The sequence below is a fragment of the Bidens hawaiensis genome, unplaced genomic scaffold, assembly GCF_021521415.1.
Source record: "Bidens hawaiensis isolate Kalapana, Puna unplaced genomic scaffold, B.hawaiensis_p1.1 tig00045723_1, whole genome shotgun sequence".
NCBI lineage: Eukaryota > Viridiplantae > Streptophyta > Magnoliopsida > Asterales > Asteraceae > Bidens > Bidens hawaiensis.
Genome location: NW_027498148.1, coordinates 59,075 through 75,276, shown reverse-complemented (window position 1 = coordinate 75,276; position 16,202 = coordinate 59,075).

The following is a 16,202-nucleotide window of genomic DNA, read 5'->3' as shown; positions in this document are numbered from 1 at the left end:
GAAAACAAGTTTGAAGATGTTATTGTCGTCGAAAAATATAACTCGAAATCCATACTGAGAAAGAAAATTTGACATCAGGTTCATGATTTACATATGATGATAGAATCTTTCATATTTCATAGTATCTATCCAAATAAATATCAATCAGTTTCATCTTATGATGTTAAGGCTGATAAAATTTTATTTACAAGTAATAAAATACATAACATGAAAATCTACAAGCAAGGACTCCACAAAATGCAATTGTTAATATATACATAGAAATATTTAAATATCTACGATACTCAACATATAATTCTCTTCTTCATTTTGTGTGATTTCTAATTCATTCTACCTTTTGATATATCTTTATATTAATTTTTCAACATGTTTTATGTATTTCACATTGAGAAGTTATTTCAATAAATTCATTTACGCCAACCCATGTTACACGCGGGTACCTAACCTAGTTATTATATATATGAGATAATAAAAACGGGAATGCACTTAATTTGGGATGTGTCGGTAGGCCCAGCTAATAATGAAAGGCTTCTGAGAATGTAATAAATATATCTATAATTAATATCATGAAGTCTTGTGGGTTCTCATCTTAGGAAAATAGAAAAACGAAATGCATAAGGTAATGAATAACACCATTGTAGGGTAAAGCCTTGTAAATCTTAAAATATAATTTTATTGGCATGTTAAAGAAAATGAGCATAAAATAATAAATAAATAAGATCCAATAATTTAATATATCTCCCTCTAGGATAGTGACTTGGAGATGATATCTACGAATGAGGACCGGAAAAAAGAAAAATAAAAAAAATTAAAATTAAAATAAAAAAATAAAAATCCAACAACCTATGTGTTTTCTTTCGAGTTGGCAGCTTGACTGATAGGCCTCTAGATGAGGATTAATAGAAATGTTCATAAATAAAGACCAACAGCTTACATGCTTCTCACTGGGCTAGCAACCACAGTGAGAATATCCATAAGGTGAGGTTTAAAGTATAGTGAAATGAAAAAAATGCTCAATTAAGTTGTTATGTATTCGTCTATTATGAAGATTAAATCTTGATAGTTACAGGGGTTTTGGTTACACTGGTAGAAATAATTTGTATGGTTTTATCTTTTCTTTGACATGCCTTAATCAAATTAGGTGGATTTGTAATTTTAGGTGTGAGACCCTTAGAATGAATGTTAACTTGAACTAAAAATTCTAACATGATTAGAGGTCTGAACTGTCAGCGGTTGGGATTAAGTGGACAACAATATCGGCAATCGCGGTTTTTGTGTTCTCCGTGCTTAATAAGATAACCTAAAAGCATTTTGTAAAAATAATCTCTGATTCTGATTCCAATGCAAAGTCTTTTTCAGGACCAAAAAGCATAAGTGCGAGGATGTGATGGTTGGGTAAAAGTTAGGTATTATTATATATTAATTAGTTATATTTAGATAAATAAATGAATGAGCATTGGTACTTCAAGTATCATTATGTGTTTCAGGACATTGGACACTATGAAAGCTTATGGGGTTGATTTACAAGCTTGGAATGAAGGCTTAGAAGTGTGGGAATTGGAGTGCACACATCACGAGGCAGAATAAAGAAAAGACAAAAAAGTCAGTTGAAGTTTTTTTCCTTTGCGCGACGCGAAGGACAAGTGTTTGTGCTTCGTGCGACGCGAAGAAAGAAGATTTTAGCCCGACTATTTTGTAATTCTCGCGACACGATGGATAGGCCCATTTACCGTTCGCAGCGACATGAACCGTCTTAATCTGAAGAAAATTAGGGTTAATCACTATATAAACCCATTTAAACCCCAATTCATCATATCATTACTTCCAGAGGCAGAAGAGACATCCTAAGGCGATTTACGATCATCCCAAAGCTTCCGGTTCGTCTTGGGATTTCATGTTCATCGAGATATGTGATATGTGCGTAATGTCAATGTTAGGCTAAACCTTTGTGTTCATTATAGGTTAGGGTTTTGTATATTCTTTCTTAAGACCAAATTCATTGTGCTTCATGAATAAGAATTATATTAAGTGTTTGATCTTGTTCTATTATTACTTGATTGTTTAAACAATTTGTGTTTTCGATTATTGATTAATACATCACTTGTTTGGTTTTGTTCATCAACACTTAGGGTTTGTGTCATTGGACTAATAATCATCGGTTATTTTTACTTAATTAGTTGTCATAAAACATAAATTGGTAATTGGGTAGATCGAGTTCAATTGTGTCAACAATCCGGTTAAGTTATCATTTGTCATCACAATCAAACTAATAGGTCTAGTAATTACTGTGCAATCAAGTCAAGTGAATTTGGGATTAAGTTGAATATCACATTACCTGAACCTAGAATGAATACCTTTTATTAATATTGTTTACAAATAACCAAAAGAATCGTTTTAGTTTGATTAATTAATCTTCTCAAAAACCGCTTGACATCGTCTGTCCGCTTAGGTTTTATTAATAAGTTAAAAATTATAAACTTGCACTTTCCTTGAGTCCATGTGGAGACGACCTTACTTACCCGTACTAGTATAGGTATTTAAGATATTAAAATCAATTGTTTGAGTAGACCGTAATAGCCTACGTCACAATCAAACTTGGATTAATTAATGTAACTCTTGAAAAAAACAAATCAAGTGCAGATAGCCTATTTATAAGACGCTGAAGTATATGTATATATAATACACTAATGGCACTGTTGAAAAATGCAAGGCGAGACTAGTTGTAAGAGGTGATACTGAATATTCAGCCAGGGGCGGATGCATAGTATAATCAGGGGCTACTCCTTAACTTTTCATCGATAGTATAATTTTTTTTTTTCATTTTGGGTCGGTTTTTGTATTTTGTTAACCCTGAAAAAATATTACGTTACCACTATTTGTTTAAAGACCAATCAATTTAAAAGTTCAAATCAAGTAAAGCCCAAACAAAGTTGATAGTCCAAAGCAAATTAACCTATTTTTTTCTTTTGTTTGAACAAGAAATGTTAAACAGAAACACGTGAAACAAAACTAGGCTTAACAGAATCATCATTTTTTAAAAGTTCAATCAAATAAAGCCTAAACAAGTTTATAGCCCAAAGCAAATAAAAACCATTAACCATTTTTTTCTTTTGTTTGAACGAAAAACATTAAACAAAAACAACACAAGTCATCATTTTGAGGTTGAAGCTTTTATTACGGTTTTGGATATGCAAATTCAAGAACTTGGAAATAGATTCAATGAGGTCTCAACTAGTTTGTTAGAAAATATGTCCGGTTTAAACCTATGATATTCATTTTCCAAGTTTGACATATCTAAGATAGTAGCATTTTCGGAGATGTAATCCGAATGATTTTAGTAATGAAAAAAGGGTGTATTTCAGGTGATCGTACGATGTTTTATCACATTTTAAAGGAAGATTATAAATTTGCAAGATTAGATTTAATGTGTAACCTTGTTTGTGTAACGGTACAATCCGGAAAACACACCACTTTTCCTTTTGAAGTTAGCGTTGGTTTTACCAATTTCAACCGCAACTGTTGAAATATGTTTTTATAAAATGAAGCTTATCAATGTGTGGTTGCTCAAGCAAATTGGTGATGAATATTTGAACAATGTTTTAATTTGTGCGATCGAAAGAAAAAAGTTTGATAAAATAAAAGAAGATGGTGTAGTGGCTCAATAACCGAAGAGAAGAAATTTGCACCCATGTGTTTATTATATTTATTATCGTGTTTCTACTTTTGTTTCGTTTACATCGTATGAAATATGATAAAAAAAAATTTTCAAAATTACCCTTGAGATTTATGTCTAAATTCGTCACTGTATTAAGCTGAACATGGATTGCACATAAGGATCGTCTATCTAGTTAGCTTTATTGCTGCTGGCATGTACTAACACTACTTGTAATTTTCTTTCAAAGAAAATTCCCCAACGGCATCGATGTTCGTCGCCGGCTGACCACGTTACCATCCAGACTCCACTCTTCCTTTTAACCAACTCATATTTGTCCTTTTCTTTTCTTTTCTTTTTTTTCAGGCTACCGGCTTTGTTGACCAATAACTTACAAATGTTTGAATTATCAAATAGAAATTTGGACATATCTGTTGCTGTTTAAATTGCTATTTGCTAATATATGACTCACAGGCTAGCAACAAAACAAATCAATACTTTTTTTTTAAAATAAAGGTCATCTAAACATGCATGCATGTTTATATTATATTGTCCAAAACACATATTTATACCCAATAATAAATTATTTATAGAATTTCTTAATGTTACACGAATTTGAATTTAATTTATTGATTAGCCCATGACATCGAGCCCTACAAGGTTTAGCCAGTTTTCGTTGTTCAAAAGAAAAAAAAATGATAAAATTTACTAAGAAATCTACACATGTAAATGAAATGAAAAAAGAAAATATTTAGTGTAATTATTTATTTTCTTTTCGAAAGGTAAACTTTATTGAAACATTTAGAAAGGCTAAACGAAACAAACACAGTTATAACATAATTATATAAAGTTGAACTCACATAGTCACATCAATCAAACTAGGAAACTGAATTTGATTTGGATCTATTTGAGAACCAAAGAAAGCTTTGAGCCTTGATGTTCTATAGAATTTTCCTTGGTTTTGCTTTCGCGTTAGAGAATTGCTCCTCGTTCCTAGTATTTCAAATGCACTAACATGATATGATCTAGATGCTGTGAATGATTTCTTTGAGGTCTTTCTTCGGAACCGTTTGGTAGAGGTCAAAGATGGCCTGGACGGTGAAAGAAAAAATGGGATTAAGATTACACAATTAACTAATATATTGCCAAATAACCGAGGAGACAACACGAAGTGAAAATATGATATGTTGTCTCCCTGTAGGGCCGGCCTAAAGGTATGGCAGGGTGGTCGACGGCCACAGGCCCGACACCCCGCTAGGCCCGTAATTTCTTTTTTAAGTTATATGTATTTTTATTAAAACAATGTGTATATTTAGTGTTTAAACTTAGTTACATAACCACTAGTTTGGTCCAATGGCAAAGGGATATTACTCCTAACCAAAAGGTTATGAGTTCTAGTCTCATTTGAGATATGTTTAATCTTATTTTTATACAAAAGTTTTTTTCACAACCTAAATTATAGCCAACTAAGCGCATATCAAAGTGAATTATTTAAACCCAACAAAATACTTCTTTTACTTAAGGCCCAAAAATAATTTCGCTTTCGGCCCAAAATTTTTTTGCTTTCTCGGAGCCAGCCTTGTCTCCTGCCTGTCATCACCACAAAGCAGGCACAAATTGGAACTCAAGTGAATATTTCTTATCGAAAGGGCAGCTAGTGTGAATGGCAAACGAAAATGTTGCATTTAGAGCATGCTTGAGTTTAGAAAATGTTTATTGGCTTATTGGTTTTTTCAAAAAGCCATTTTGAAAAGCCAGGATTTTGGACTTTTGAAAAACTGCTTTTCAACCCTTCAAAAATCTAAAATAAGAAAGGTTTTTGTGATTGCCAAACACATTTTAATTAATTGGCTTTTTGAAAACACCAATAAGCCAATAAGCATTTTTCAAACGCAATCCCAAACATGCTCTTAGTAGGTTCCATTTGCACCATCTGAACTTGTACAAGGCCGAAGAAGCATTCTGAATACCAAACAATTCTCGAATCGATTTAATTGAAAATGATTTGGAAGAGTCACCTTCCCAAACCCGCTTGTCTACCGAGCCCAACTGCCCAAGACCTGGATTTGACCACGCATAAGAAGGCATTGATGCCACTCAAGTAACCCTGCAGGCAATGATGTAGAATAATACAATCTCCAATTCCAATTTATGGAGTCATTGTTCCAAGAACAATTCGCAGCCATACTTTTCTTCTTCTTTTCTAGCCTAAGCAGGTTCGCCGAAGCAGGTCTCTTAGCATCCATAGATCGAGCCAATAAAGTAACCGGTCACCCGTACCAAGGTGACCTCTAATGTAGCATGAAAAATAAGACCATGTTCCTCCGTAAACTATGTTTTCAGGTTCCAGTGAGGGCCTTTTTGAGAGGCACCATGGACCAAAAGAGTCTGGAGTTTTGGAAAGCTGAAATCATGTTCCTCCGTAAACTATGTTCCTCATTTTTCAACCGCTACGCCCATTTAGCAAGTAGTGCCTTGTTTATATCTTCAAGCGCGCAGAGACCCAACCCGTTTTTTTTTTCAAACTTTTTTTCAAGCGACCCAGCGCATCTTCCTAGTGTTTTCTCCTCCTCCTCGAATGAAGTTTTTTTGTGAAAGAATTCCATTACTCCATGAATCCATCTTGAAAACGTTCACTTATTTGGTACGAATTCTTGTCAAGTTTAGAGGTTCTTTGTTCAATATTTAAAAAAAAATTATGAAACTTTAAATTTTGAGCTATTTTAATTTTTGTTTCCTACAAAACTCCTGATTTTCATACATTTTCAAATTTGATGCCCACTCTATTATTCCTAACTTAAATGGTTTTCAAATGTATGTTTTTTTAATAACACGTGAAAGTAATATGAACGTATTGCGTATATTTGGAATTTACTGTTCACGAGAAAAGAAATGAAATGTTTGATGTTTTGAGGGCTGTGTATAACAAGAAAAGGATAAGTTACATATAATCAAAAGAGCTTTTCTACAGCTCTCTAAAATTGTTAAAAAACCGACTAATATGCCGCGTATAGAGCTATATGCAGCGTATTAGTGGGCTTTTCTAGAAAAACCCACTAGTTTTGTCTTATTATGTCACTTTTTTTTTTCTTTTCTTTTGTTATTTATGATTATTATTATTAATAATATTATTTATTTAACAATAAGATATTATTATTCGAAATTTGGCAAAGGGCGTTCAGTTGCAGTGCTTATTTGGGAAAATTAACATTGCGAAACGAACTTTCAATTTATTGGCTGCTGTTGTTATGAGCATCTTGAACATGACTTACTTGGGAAAATTGACATTGGCAAACGAACTTTCAATTTTTTGGCTGCTTTCATTATCGGCATCTCAAATCTGGCTCTTCGATCTCTTCAAACTCCAACTGTCCTGACCATCGGCCACCAACACCAACCGTAGTTGTCTTCACTTTAACACATATCCGTTGTCACTAAACTTAAGTTTAAGCTTATTATTGTTTTTATGTTTAGATGGGGGTTTTGTAAGTTGAACATCTTGTGTATATTAAAGAATTATCGGCTTATATATATATATATATAGGATCAGGATTATGTGAGAACTTTTTGGGAATTGAGAACCATTTTAGACCACAAAAAAACCTCAAAATAAAAAAAATCATAAAACACAAAAATAAAAAAAGTAAAAAAACCAAAGTTCTTATTTATCATCCCGATTTCTAAAAAAAAGCGTAAAAAAAAATTTCTTGGTTTAGCTAATTTATACATACATGTATAATATGTACATATATGTACACACATGTTTTTTCCTATACACATATGTATAATTTAAGGTAAATGATAATGTACATAAGTGTACATTACGTAACTAGAGATTAAATGAAAGTATACATATGTGTATAGGTATAACACGAATTAAAAAGAAAAAAAAATTTCGGTTTTTTTTAGGGAAACCGCAATGAAATATAAGAATTTTGGTTTTTTTACATTTTTAAAATTTTCGTTTTTTTTTGTTTTATAATTTTTTTTAAATATTTGTTTAGAGGGTTTTTTTTGTGGTCCAAAATGGTTCTCAAAGTTCTCAATTTGCCAATGGATCTCTTAGGATCCTTACCCTATATATATATATATATATATAGGATTAGGTTAGAATAAAAACCCACTTGAGTTGTGAAAACTCTAGAAACTCGTTCTCAACCACATGTTTGTAATTAAGATTAAATCTTGTGGTCCACAATTAAAGTTAATAAAAAATGTAAAAGTTTATTTACATTTTCTCTCTCATGAGAAAAACATATATAAAAATTACTAAAAAATGTAAAAAAAATAGCAAAACATTTTTTTTATATTTTTGATGTTTTGTATTAAATGTAACAATATATATTACATGTAACAAAAAAAACGATGTTATATAGGGTTTTCACGGGTTTTCTCAACTCAAGAGAGTTTTCAAACTATTAAAACACCATTGTTAGTATAAAAGTTATATATATATATACATATACATATATATATATATATATATATATATATATATATTGTTTTAATATTCTTGTGTAGTAGATGTGCAGTAGAAGAATTCATTGCTCCAACATAACCAGCACCAGTTTGAGATATTAGTTTGATGAGTTTGAATCTCTCGGATCCATGTATCCGCTAACGGTAACGATAACGGAGTCCATAATTTGAACAGTGAAATGGAAATTTGGTCATTGCTCCAACATAACAAGCACCAGTTTGAGATATTAGTTTGGACTTACCTGAACCGGTTAACACGTTTGCTGACATGGATTTAGGTTCGGTGTTGAATGATAATATTAACACGTTTGCTTACAGCAGTTATTATCACCGGTGTAAGCAAACGTGTTAATATTATCATTCAACACCGAACCAAAATCCACGTCAGCAAACAGGTTAACCGATTCAGATAAGCCCGAACTAATATCTCAATCTGGTGCTCGTTATGTTGGAGCAATGACCGAATTTCCATTTCACCGTTCAAATTATGGACTCCGTTAACGCTAACGTTAGCGGATACCACGGATCCGAGAGATTCAAACTCATCAAACTAATATCTCAATCTGGTGCTGGTAATGTTGGAGCAATGAATTCTTCTGCTGCACATCTACTACACAAGAATATTAGAACACCATTGTAATTATAAGAGTTGTATATATATATATATATATATAATCCGATAATTCTTCAATATACATAAAGATATTCAACTTACAAAAAAACCCCATATAAACATAAAAATAATAATAAGCTTAAGCTTAGTGACAACGGATATGTGTTGAAGTGAAGACAACTACGGTTGGTGGTGGTGGGTGACGATCAAGACACTTGGCGATAACCCTATGAAGGTAGTTGAAAACCTTTCTAGTTTTACTGTGTAATTGACGTGCTTGTAATATTTACTAAAGTTTTATTTCATCCAATGCAGGCACTAGAAAACTTTCTTCATGGCAACGGTTTCACGTATTATACTCGGGAGAATGCAACTGACGACAGGACGGAGGATATTTTCTTCTGTCATAATAAGTCGCATAAGATGTGGCGTGCGTTTCCTGAGGTGTTGGTGATTGACACGACGTACAACGCCAACATGTCGACTGGCTGTTGGTTCAGTTTATCGGTGTGACGTCGACATCACAGTGGTTTTGTATCACCCACGCGTTTTTGATCAGGGAACGACAGAGGAACTTCACCTGCGCTCTCGAGAAACTTAAAGACATGCTCGATGATTGCATGGAGCCATGCGTGATTCTGACTGACGTGGACCAGGCCCTTATGAACTCCTACGATGCGGTCTTCCCTAATGCCAACAAAAATTTATGCAGGTGGCACATATCCGAGAATATAAAGAAAAAAATTTAAGAGTCTTCATAGGACGGATATAGGGGAGGACTTCGCGTACTGGTGGAAGGTCCTGTATCAGTCTCCGACGATACAACTGTTCGACAACCGTTGCATGGAGATGAAACGTCATTTACTACAGGATGACAGAGCAGGTGAGTCTTTCATATCAGTTGACAGTTTTTAATAGTCTAATCAGACGCCTTATTAGCGTTTCCCTTTATTTTTTCAGAGGTCTGGCAATACATTCGCAACAACTGGCTAGATCCATACAAACACAAGTTTGTAGCCTACTGAATCGACGAATGGCGAAACTACGGCGAGCACACGATGAACCGAGTTGAGAGCCAGCACACAAATCTGAAAAGGTACCTCAACGGAAGAAACAACTCGCTTGACACCATTGCGAGGCATGTCCTTAAAATGGTTAACAGGCAGATGAAAGAAATCGGTCGATCTTTTCAAGTCTCCCGTTCCAAGGTCATGGACGGACATCGGCAGCACACCTGGTTAAAAGAGCTACTAAACAGGGTGTCGATTCACGCTCTGAAGCTACTTGTGAATGGGTATCAGTTGATACACAAGATGCGTGACGGCGGCGCTTCATGCGACCACCATTTGTGTTCGTCTTCGGGGTTGCCGTGTGCTTGTCGGATTAAGGGATACATAGTTAACAACACGTGTATCCCAATAAAGGATGTGGACCCGTTCTGGGAGGAGGCTTAATTTTGATCAGCCTATCTGCAGAACGAAAAGCCAGACTATGAAACAGGTCTACGGGATATCAGAGATACGCTTTTGTCCATAGAGGACCCTAAACAAAAGAAAAGTTTTTTCTCCAATATCATATCTGCTAATCCAGGGAGATCTAAAAAGAAGGAGCCCGAAAAAAGAGAGGATCCTCGGGGGCGTCCCAAAAAACCAGATCCCCCGAGACACAGCTCATACACACCCTACACACCATCTCCAGATCTCCCGAGACACAACTCCTACACCTCCTCCTCTTCACAAGTGCCCATACAAGAAACCCCCACCCCTCCTCGCTGCCTCGTTCGTTGTCCCAGTCATCGTCACGGTTTAAATTCCGGGCATGCAACATAGGACATCGAAACCTACGGGAGCTCACCTATGGTTTTCTTTAATGGTTTTGCCAGCGCAAGTACCGGTGATATAAATGTTTAAGAGCCTCATTCGCAGCTGGGCATAGCCGTTCGTCTCAGACATCAAAGGCGTACGCCAAGACGGTAACTGCGGCTTCCGAGAAATGCCGTAGGTTTAGGGAGGCATGAGAAACACTGGCAGGATGTTAGGTGTGCAATACTGAACGAGCTGGACACGAACGAAGAGTGGTGGAGGGCGATGTTCAAGAGAGAGGATAATGGTATGTATGATTGGGTTCGTTCCAGCCTTCCATACTTCGACACGGTCAAACTGGCGCCGCCGAGTCGTTAGTTCGGCGTACCCGCTCACGTGCACGTGGTTGCTGAAACATATGGATGTGTGTTAGTCAACCTACACGGCAATGACACCGAATGTTACTTCCCGTTGAGACTCAGTCCTGACTTGATTCCGAATCCAGTGGTTATAGGCATCGCTAACTGGGGAGGTGATCACTGGATACATATCAAACTGGAAGGGGATTTCCCGCTGCCGACGCCGGACCGTAATTGGGCGCCGAACCAGCTCGTCGTACATCTAGACAGGGTTGGCACAAGGCACCCTCTACCGTACATCTAGACAGCTCGTCGTAATATCATTTATATCAACGTATATGTATAGACACACACACACATATTTAGACAATACAATGTATCAATGTATATATATATATATATATATATATATATATATATATATATATATATATATATATATATATATATAGATACACACACACATACATTAAAAATTGTTTGACAATGTTGGTTTGACAATAATACAAATAACAACGCTTTTCTCCTCCCATGCTGTCAATTTTCATAAATAATAATAATAATAATAAATAATATTAATAAATAAATAATAACAATAATAAATCATAATAATAAATAATAATAATAATAAATAATATTAATAAAATAATATTAATACATAAATAATATTAATAAACAAATAATAATAATAATACCAGGCATAATACGCCGCGTATAGCGCTATACGTGGCGTATTAAACCCCTTATAACATCGCATCTGCCCCATTATTGTTTTCGAATTTCAAACTCCCACTTCCGAGCATCCAAAAACGAGCCTCTATTGGACCGACAACAACACGACACCACCTCGTTCAACCTGTCAGGCTGATTGTTAGCGGCGTAACCCGGCTCCTCGTCGTTCGACTCCAGAAAAAAATGGTTGAACCACGACATTGTGGGTATATATACTAAAAATTCTGTTGTTGTGTTGTTGGTTGAATGAAGATCATAAGGGTGAGGGTGAGGGTGAGGGTGAGATATAAAATAAAAAAAGAGAAAGGATGGAGAGGGAGGGGAGCCGGGCTCCAATAATAAAAAAAACCCAATACATCATTAATGGAATAGTGAGTGGGAACGAACGAGTGTGAATAATAAACACAAAACAGTAATAGATGGTCAATAAAAGCTCATTCAATAGACAAAGATTCACAGTAATAAATAAATCATTAATGGAATAGTGAAAGGAATGTCTAGGATTTTGTGTGACGGCGGCGGCGATTGTACGAGAAAACAAAGAGAATATTCTTTGGAATGTTTTTCGTATTCAGTGTGTGCCAGCCTGTATTCCGTCTGGAAATCCGTGTCCTAAACGGTATCCTAGGACCCCTATTTATAGACCTTGACATTCCTTCTAGAAGTTCTTAATCATTACATAATGAAATACAAAATAATACAAGTGCTGAGTCCTCGAGCAAGATAACAATCTTGCTCGAGCAAGCTCACTATGCTAGGTATACTCGATGTATGTCCTCGAGCATACTTGTCACACCCCGACTAGCACAATGCGGAAGCGTAAAACGGGAATGTAACAGACACCTCTGGTATCAACACATTGTTTATAAAGAAACATTACAAACTAATTTACAATATATTACATTTCTTTGTTCTATCATTGTTTTACAGTCTAGGCGATACAAACAAAACTGGTTCGTTAACTATACGTTCTTACTACTAACACCCTTGCCTCTATTCACATAGAATCAACCACACACCTTGGGCAAGTAACAGATCACCAATCATTCCGATTTAGGTACACCTGAAAAGCAGTTTAAAACGGGTCAACTACTAGAGTTGGTGAGTTTCACGAGTTTCAAGAAAACAGTAATGAGTATTCACAAGTCAACACTTGTAATCATGAAATAAGTATGTATGTATGTATGTATGTAATTGATGTAATTATGCTAAGCTACAGTGAAGCCTTGACTGTATGTGCTGCGTGCATCCATTTCCACGCTCCATCAACCACTGTGGCCCCTTTCCGCCCACAACATGCCCCGGTAGCTATGTCTAACACTACATAGCCTGTTTGTATAACTATGGTCATGTGCAAACGGCGCTATGTGACACGGCAACCAGGCCGATTCCGTTTGGGTTTGTCAAACCAATAGTACTATTCACAAGCCACCGGCTCGAAGTTAATCACTGTGATCGTGGGGAGTTTCGTGTGTTAGCACTTAGATAATTCACATCAATACATGTTTCAGGTATGTATATGTAATCAAACATGCTTTTCACCCCAAAAGTTCGTAAAACAGTTTAAAAGTGGGGTCATGAAACTCACGGTTTAGTAGAAAATCAGTACTATATCAGCTCTTGGTTTGTTCGGTCCGCTTATCATTAGTTCCTATAATCAATATTATAATAATATTAATATTTTAATAATATTATAATCTCAATACTAAACTGCGCTGTATAACTAATCTGGGTATATCTGGAATGCCCAGAAAGTGGCAATAGGCTTAGGTTGTGATGTTGTTCAATGTCTAATACTTAAAACCGAACTTGGCTCAGATTCCCGTTTTCCCAGCTGGGCCAAGTTGTTCGTTTACGCGTTCAGAAAACAGTTATGGGAATATAAGCTTAGGTAAATGTATTGGTTAACAAAATAATTAAGTTATAAAGAAAGATCACATACTGGGGTCCCGGATTAGCCACGGGGCCTGTTTTCGTTTATTCAGTTTGATTTAAGAAGAAACGTGCACAGTCTATCCGGATTGTCCAGGTTTTTCATAGAAAAGTTCGTTTTTACTTAATTAATCCAAAAATATGATTTTTGATCACTCTTGGTGTTTTGATATTCCCGCAGATTCGCTAGTCGCAAACTTGCCGGTTTTTATAAAAACTGAATTTGTTTAATATTCAAATTAGCATAATTAATTAACCGTTAATCATTAAATTATGAAAATTTAACCAATTATCAATTAAAATATTTAGATTTTTATAAAAATATTTCTGGAATTTATTTATTGATTTATTAATTTATAAAAATTTATTTTATCAGCTATATTTCGCCTGAAAATCGTCCGTTTATCCCAAAAAATTTCCAAAAATTTCCAAAAATTCCACAAAAATTCCTGAATGCTAAATTTATGTCTCAAACCAACCTGTATCAATTTCAGAATGTAAAAAGTTCGTGCGATATTTTTTTCGGCCCAAATTCGGCTATAAAAATTCACACGAACGCATATACACAAAATACCTTTAGACTTCTACAAATGATCCCAAAATTCATATGTGATCAAAATACATCAAATCTGAGTTCCCAGAAAAATTTCATAATTTTTGAAGTATTTTAGTTATTTTTCCCAAATAAACGTTCCAATTCGGTAATAAATTCGCCAAATATTCTCGGATGGTCGAAAAATTACCAAATTTGAACAGGGACTCATTTACATGGTCCCTGATGTCCCTGAAAAATTTTAAGGCCTAAAAATATGCACATCACAAAATGTCCGTAAGCGAGTGTTTCGGCATTACCTTAGCGGGTTTGGCTCGTTTCCGACTTTTTAATCAAGTTTTAAAGTTCTTGTGCTTCTAAGAAAGCAAAGTACAAGTCCTATATCACAAACCAAGCAATTATTCATCAAAATAACAGCCCGTAACTTAGGGTTTCAGCTAGTGCACAAAAACGAACTTTTGAACCGTAAAAACGCCTTTTCAACCCTTTAATCCGTGTTTATGGCAAAAAAAACTATCAAAACAGGTTCCTTACCGTGTTTATGATCAAAACATGTTTATGGACAATTTTTAGGATTTTTACACGGTTAGGAATGATTTTTAGTAACCAAGACATGTTTCTATGGTATTAATCAAGGTTAAACAAGTACAAAAGCTACTTATTTAAGCCCCTTACCTTAGGGTTTGAAGGATTTCTGGAAATTCAGCTTGCAGCTGCTTGGACCTCAACTTTTATAAACCAAAATGAATAACCAAGCTTGTGGAATAAGTTTTATAAAAAAAATGGGGAGGGGGGTGGGTTGGGCTGGCCGATCGGAAGAAAGATTGGGCCCATGATGGGCTGTTTTGGCCCAATGATCTGGTTTCTCAAGCCTAAATACGAAAAGCCCGGTCCAAATTTAGTTCGGGTTCGGTTTTTGGCGCGAAAAACTTACCAGGTGCGTTAAACAGCGCGAAAACAAGTGTTTTTCGGCTAGTTTTGTGTAAAATTATAAAAACATACTATATGTTTTTAAAAATAAAAAATATTTTCACTGATCGCTTAAAACATTTCAAGTAAGTGTTTGGTAAGTCTTTTTTGGCTTAACGGATGATACAATGCTTGGTTTGTAACTATCTTTCGCGTTTAAATCTATAGCGGGTAGTTAAACGAGCATATTTTCGTTTACTTGTTTGCTATCAAACTAAGACCATATTTCTAATATTTTAGCTTGTATAGATCTTATATCAATTATAGATGCTCCCCCGAGATATCTGGGTCATAACCCGACCCGTTCGGTTAATCGTTCGTCTGTTACGCAAAATGCGTTTATTTGCTTAATCGGTAAATACGTACTGAGGTGTACCTTGTTTTGGCTTAAATGTCACAATACTTTACTTAGAATATCTTCAGTGAAGATATTCCCTTCCAGCAGACTTCATCCTTCTTGACTGGTCCATGTTTTGCTCAAACTAGTCCATCGAGCAAGCTCATTCTTCTTGATGTCTTCAGTTATACTTATTCAGCAATCTTTAGCATGCTCGGATGTAATTCTTGCTCGGGAACTGAACTGTGCTCGAAGTCCGTGCTTTGATCACGTGACATCTTCTTATTGCATCCATGCTTGTCCCCATGTGCTCGATCATCCTGTGCTCGTAACACTTGGTTAAAACTTGTATGATCAAGCTGTTTGCTCGATTGGCAATCCATGCTCGATAGAAGAATACTCTTGCTCGTTAAAGTGTAGCTTGCTCGAAGCCTTAACACTTAGAAGAATTAATCAATTAAGGTTCTGAAGACCTTGCTCGAAGTAGTAAAACCATGCTCGATCGTCTAGGCTTGCTCGAAGTCCATACTTAACCATTTTCTGAGGATGTTGAGAAGATTCCAATCTTTCTTTTCATAAATCCGACTCAACAGATTTTAGGGTTTTCGTTTATATATATTATAGATTTATTAACTTGCTTTATTTGAACTTTTCTAAATTTTTTTCTATCGTTTTAACAAAATATATAATTAAGGAAACGTTTATGTTATTTAGAAACAAATTAGGGACTGAAAATTTACAAGCTAAGCTATTGATAGAATTATTAACTAACAA